Consider the following 7,115-nt stretch of genomic DNA (forward strand, 5'->3'; position numbering starts at 1 on the left):
AGAAATCACACGTAGTTTCACCTCTTAATAAACCAAATCTCCCAAACTCACTCACTGTCTACAAATCCACCTCGCAACATGTCTCCCTAAAGTTCACTATATACCACTCTTCTCAACCCCTTTAAAACGAACTTTCACTACATATATTCTTGACCCACACGACTCCTAACCATCTCACTCCATAATTCTTTACACATCTCAAGTTGCCACTATCCAAACCTTTCTTTCAATCTTTTCATTCTCACGTTCCTTAGACCCACATCATCCCTTACCCACTTTCACTTACTTTTACATCACTCAATTTCGCGAATAAATCACTCACCACGTCTCACCAAAACTTGCACCATGCCTCAATCGGCTCATCAATATTCTTTTTCTTTTTCCACTTCTCAAAGACAACCACATATAGCTCATCTCCTCCCACCAAACTCATACTCACCATAAGGTGCCACTCACCACCCCATAAGATTGGGTAACTTACGTATCAAGACCAACTTACATGTAAAACAATGCATAAAGAAGTAAAATAACAACTTTGAATTAAACATAATATGCAACGAATGTCAAAAGATAAGCATATGACCCAAAACAGGGGTCACTAGATCGAAAGTGAGTCGGCCACTCGATCGAGTAAGGGACTTACTCGATCGAGTAGGTTAAGATCAGAAGCACGTAAAACAAATCACCAGGGCTACTCGATCGAGTAACTAACGACTCGATCGAGTTCCCCTTACTCGATCGAGTACCAAGGCTACTCGATCGAGTACCCCAATTCTCAAGATCAGATTTGTCCAGTAAAACAATCATAACTCACTCATTACTTGGTCGTTTTGGGCGTGTGACCTATCGTTAGAATCGTAAAAGGACAAAATATCACCTCCAATTGGAATCACATCAAAATCATTTATGCATCTCAAGTTATAACAGTTTAAAGACAACCTCTTTATAATCGAAAAACACAACTACTTGATTTTACTTCCAAACAACTTAAACAACAACCAAGCAAACAAAACCAGTCCAAAACTCGTAAAACCAGTATTCATAATCATATATTACTATTTTTAAAAGTCAAGCAACAACATTAATCATGCACATAGATTATTTAACTTGTCAATCACGATTTACCACATGCTTTTATTTTACAACTTTACGTACACAATAACATAATATACAACATAAAATCCCCTATTCACATGTTACAAACATTGCCATAGTATTAAAATCCATTAACCACAAAAACATGTTCCACACATGAATTTCATATTTTTATGCAATTACTTACTTAATCTCTTCCAACCAATTCATTCATTACAGCTACACACTTCTTACCACATATACACATGAACAATAGTGGACAAGTACATAAACTTATCATGCAACCTTATGCAAACCAAATATACGTATACGACACAACATTCCTATGCACATGTTATTATTATGCCACATTATGAATCATCCATCCTGCAACATCATCATTCATCACATATTATCACATATGAACTACTTCCTTTTTCTACCACATCATTCATCATTCTCATATACTTTTCCTACAATTCAAAACAACATTGTAGACCAACTATCATGCTTTCAATCAATAGCTTACGAAATCACATCATCACCATCTTTTCTACACATTCCCCATTTTCCACATACATACATCCACCGATTCATGCCACACATCACCATATAGGTACACAATTCACAAGATAAACACATAGCGATCCCGACTCATATCCCATGGTGACCGGTTCAAAATTGTAGGGCGAGTTCGCGACTTTAGGACGTCTCCCAAGCCTTTGCATTAGCTCCTACAACCTTTACCCCGGGTTCATTTTAATTGACTCCCTATATTCATTAAATTCATTGGTTACAGGTTTCAGGATCGTCGCTCTGATACCATTTGTAACACCCCCATACTCCAAGTGCCTTACCAGGACCACTCAGGTATAAGGATGCCACCATCTCGGTTACCCGAGGCATGATATTCATAAGACAATAACGAAACAACTTTAAAAGTAAATAAAGTTTAAAGTGATTACATAGCAAAACCAAACTGATAAAAAGAAATACAAGATTCTCAGACGGTCTACTTCTAAAACTATCAAAGTTATAAAACATCGTCTGACACAGCGGAAGACTTCTAACTGCCACGTGATGACTCATCCCAGCTATCTCATACGCGTCATATCATACCTGCTCAATAACTGTTCACCACCCCCGAATGGATCACCACAGTTTTTAAAACATTTAAACGGGGTAAGTACTAATCACACAATTTATATAATCCAACAACACAACAAACAACACAGCTCAAACGGTCACACACACACACAATCACACCACTCCCATCAATCTCCGTCACCGACTGTCCACTGGACCAGCCCTGCCAGTGGGGGACCGCAACCGTTCCCACCTAAGCCCCACTCATCATACCGAGCGATAACCCTGTCCCATTAATGTGCACATCCCCTCCCGTGGCGGGTTCCACGGAGGGCGAAACTAGGGCGTGAAGCCACTCCCGCAAGTGACTCCACTCAGCCGAGAACGCATCTCGAGAACCAGAGACAAACAATCACATCCACAATCACAGCCGTCACAAAACAATTACGATATTAAACAATCAATCTCAACACATCAACAATCATCCCATTATGGGACTAATACTGAGTAGGAACTCCTACCTGGAAAGCATAACAATGATCAGACGGTATCAACAATTTGTATCAAAAAGCCTCTTCTACAAAACCTCCTCCTATCATACAAACACATAAACACTACCAAATCACAATCTACACAAAACCCCCAAATCCCCATATTAGGGTTTAACCAACTTAAAGGAAAAACAGTAAAAGGGTACATAGATCTTACCCTCGACGCAAGGATCTCAACGGTATAACAAACGATGAAAACCGACCTTCCAAACTCCGGGATTTGCTAACAATGCGATTAAAGGGATGAACGTACTTGCTTTCTCTCTTTGACAGTAATTTAGGTTTTGAAAAGTGTTTAGAATGATGACGGAAAAGATTATATACCTTAATCGCATAATTAACAAAACCCGAGAAATAACTCCCTCGAAAGCGGCTTACTCGATCGAGTAGCTAAGGTACTCGATCGAGTGCCCCCTTACTCGATCGAGTATCCTAGTTACTCGATCGAGTACCCAACAGGTCAGAAATTATTTTAAAACGCAACTCACCCTTACTCGACAGAGTAAGGCCTACTCGATAGAGTACCCAAAAACTCATAAATACGGAGTATTACAGGACCAATCCCGGTCTCGCAAGGAGTCGCCGCCAACCCAGACACTACCACCTGCTCAGACTCCCTCTCCGGAGAACTCTCCAGCATCTCGTGCTCCATCTCGACATAAAGCTCCTCCACTGGATCCAATTGAGCCCGGAGAGAAGCAATCTCCGCGTCTCGGCTCCGTAACTCGTCCTCACGACGCCTCAACTCCTGGTCTCGACGGGTGATCCCCAACCCCTGGGCCTCGATCGTCGACCTGGTTGTATCCAACTCACCACGGACCCGAGCAAGCTCCGCCGGATCCGCAGTACCCTACAAAACACAATATAGGTCATCAAGATCTAAAAACGCGAAATGCAACACAAAATACACAAAAACATCACACAAAAAGTACCTAAGAAAGCCGAGCCTCCCTCGCAGCCAGGTCACCAGCAAGCGCCCTCCGCGGTTAGCCATCCGCCACAAAGCCTGATGACTAACGGTCGTCACCTACAGCCAAAAAGGTCCTTCAATACAATGCAAGGCAAAACACGAATGAAGAAAAATGTTCAAGTCAGGAACTCACCCTCAGAACGACCAACCTCCACTCCATGCCAACATCGGTCACCTCGGCAACCGCAGGCTCTGGTAGGTGCAACTGTAGCTCCTCACCGCCCGGTCCCTGAAAGATGGTCTCCGCCGGGAAAACTGGGGGCTGAGTCCTCATCATCCGACTTAGATTTTTATTTGTCGGATTTTTATCTGCAATTAAAACCGTCAATTTCAGAAATAATAGTGAAAATTCAAATTCACTTTTTCTTCAAGTTTAAATGACGGCAATTAAAACCGTCATTTTCAAAATAATAGTGAAAATTCAAAATTCACTATTTCTTCAAATTTTCAACGACGGCAATTAAAACCGTCAATTTCAGAAATAATAGTGAAAATTAAAAATTCATTATTTCTTCAAATTTCAACGACGGCAATTAAAACCGTCATTTTCAAATAATAGTGAAAACTCAAAATTCACTATTTCATCGAATTTCAAATGACGAAAATTAAAACCGTCATTTTCAAAATGATAGTTGAAATTAAATTTCACTATTTTCACCACACATGTCAACGGCGGCAACATAAACCGTCACTTCAAAAAGTAATAGTGAAGATTCAAAATTCACTATTTCCTTCACATGTCAACGGCGGCACATAAACCGTCACTTCAGACGTAATAGCAAAATTTAAAAATCGCTATTTCCTTCAAAATTCAGACAAACGGCGATTAAAACCGCCACTTCAAGTTCAAAAAACGGGTAGTGAAGATTCAAAATTCGCTATTCCTTCAAATGTCAATAGGGGGCTCCCTCGCGGAACCCGCTTATTTCAAAAACAACAGTAGTGAAAATTCAAATTCACTATTTCCACGGCGGCATCATGAGTCCGCTACTTTCAAAACAAGCCCATCCGACGTGGCTATTCTCACGGTCAATTAACCGACCGCCCTATGGCTGGCGAGCCTTACTACGCATCGCGGCTGACGAGCCCTCCTCATATACGCACCATGGCTGGCGAGCCTTACTACGCATCGTGGCTGGCGAGCCCTCCTCATATACACCCCATGGCTGGCGAGCCTTACAACGCATCGCGGCTGGCGAGCCCTCCTCATATACACACTATGGCTGGCGAGCCTTACTACGCTTGCAGCTGGCGAGCCCTCCTCATATACGCCTCATGGCTGGCGAGCCTTACTACGCATCGCGGCTGGCGAGCCCTCCTCATATACACACTATGGGTGGCGAGCCTTACTACGCATCGCGGCCGGCGAGCCCTCTCTATATACGCCCCATGGCCGGCGAGCCTTACTACGCATCGCGAGCTTTACTACGCATCCGGCGATCCCTCCTATACGTACGCAGCCTTACACGCACGCGGCGAGCCTTTGTCCACAATGGTGCGAGACATATCCGGAAGATGCCTCTCATATACGCCCATGGTCCGGCGAGCCTTACTATGCATCGCGGCGGCGTATGACTCCTCATATACGCATCATAGCCGGTGTTATGGCCGGGCGAGCCCTTCTCATATATGCACCATGGGCCGGCGAGCCCTACGCATCGCGGCCGGCGAGCGTACGTCTGGCGGACTTTAAACGTCCCACGCGGATAGCCTTTGTCAAACAAACAAGATGCCTCTATGACTGCGAGCCCGACGTAGTCTAACGGACTTTAAACGTCCCACGCTAGTCACTGACCTCCCGACGACCCGCCTTGGCGTCGCCCTTCCTGGCGGCAGGTCCTTGGCCCGAATCCTTTCGAGCCGCCTGGACGTCGCTTGGGTCTCCGGGTTGTAATCTTAAATTGACCTAGGGGCTCTACTTTGACTTTCGTCCTGTCCAAGCCTCGGTCAAAGTGGGGGCTCTATAGATACCCTATATCTGCTGAGACTCCAACGAACACCCGATGATTATCGGACTATAACATGCTTTGGAATCGCAGCGTTTGATCGACAGTTCGTGTACAACTTTACGTCGGAACACTTAAAACGATTTCAAAAATAAAACTTTTCAAAAGTACCTGGAGGTTTTAATGCATGACGACGGGGTCAAAATGACCCCAATTAGAGTCAAAACCGACACCGAACCAAAAACCGACTCAAAAATTCAAATCCCGACTCCAACAACGAGTCAAACCGAGTCAACCACCAAAAACAAATCATTCAAAGCCTTCTATACTAAGATTTCCCGGATTCATGAATGGTCAAGTACCAAACATGTGACTACAAATCCTAGGATAGAACAAATCATGATTGCATTTGTGTGAAAGTGACTGGACAACTCGAAGACCCGCGATGTGGCTCGCGCCTCTTTGAGCAGCCCAGGTGGCCACGTTGCTCAAAACTCACACAACCACTCATTTTCCTATAAATACCCCTCAAATGCCCCCATTTGAGAACTTACGCGAGTGTCCGCCCCCTCTTTTCTCCCTTAAAATTCTCGAGTCGACTTCCTAAGTCAAAATCCGACGCGTATTTACGACCTACCGATCAAAAATACAAGCCTTACACATTGTTTGGTACCATCATCGTGCATTAAATCACTTGACCGACCACTTCGACCACTACATCGTCACTAATCTTAATAAAACACTCTTTTTACTTACTAAAACGATTTTAAACCGAGTCTTTTCCGACCAAACGAGTTGTTACACTTACGTCGGTTTCTCGCCATAACCAAGCATGTAAGTATGAGGGTGTAAAAATCCTTCTTTTATCATGTCTTTACTTATTTCATGACTATAACATGCTAAATCATGCATAACACGATCCAAAACATAGGGTAGAAGAGCCAAAACTGAGTTTTGGCCTGAGACAGAAGCCCCTTGTTCTGCACAGAGGCTCGCGCCTCAATGGGGTGTCCAGGTCAGACACAATAGTGTTTGTTCTCGTCTTTCCTCATTAATTCACTTTCATATTTGTAATCGATTTTTACCATTTCAAATATTTTCAAACCTCTTTTATTTTATTTGCTTTTACAAGTTTTTAACCATAAAACATTTTTCACCCTTGGTTCCTAATACCAAGACGGTTTAATCCGTGTTTCGGTGATAATATTTGGTTAATTACATTTAAAAGGTATTTTAAAGCCTTTTATTTCATTTCTTTACATTTTGAGAGGTATTTTAAAGCCTTTCATCATTTCTTTACATTTTGTATTAGTTACCAACACAAAGTCATCCTTGGTTCTACATACCATGTCGGATTTTAACCCGAGTACGATGACGAGTATTGACTAATTATATTCAAATGAACTTAAAACAATTAGTTCATAATTATTTTAAAAACTATTCATGTCAAGCTTGCCAAGTCGAGCGCGACATCGAATATCATCAAAA

General features: G+C 42.7%; 1 long non-coding RNA gene across 2 annotated transcripts; it reads right to left on the reverse strand.

The window, feature by feature from the left end:
• Window positions 1-1,641: 1,641 nt before the first annotated feature.
• Window positions 1,642-5,139, reverse strand: LOC141639057 (uncharacterized). Of its 2 annotated transcripts, XR_012542347.1 has the most exons (4): window positions 3,815-5,139; window positions 3,644-3,738; window positions 3,200-3,561; window positions 2,723-2,752 (listed from the first exon to the last, which is right to left on the reverse strand). It is a non-coding gene; the product is annotated as an uncharacterized LOC141639057 (long non-coding RNA). The 2 variants fall into 2 exon arrangements; XR_012542346.1 differs by having other exon boundaries at window positions 1,642-3,561.
• Window positions 5,140-7,115: the final 1,976 nt, after the last annotated feature.

This window comes from Silene latifolia, unplaced genomic scaffold (genome assembly GCF_048544455.1).
Source record: "Silene latifolia isolate original U9 population unplaced genomic scaffold, ASM4854445v1 scaffold_266, whole genome shotgun sequence".
NCBI classification, from domain to species: domain Eukaryota; kingdom Viridiplantae; phylum Streptophyta; class Magnoliopsida; order Caryophyllales; family Caryophyllaceae; genus Silene; species Silene latifolia.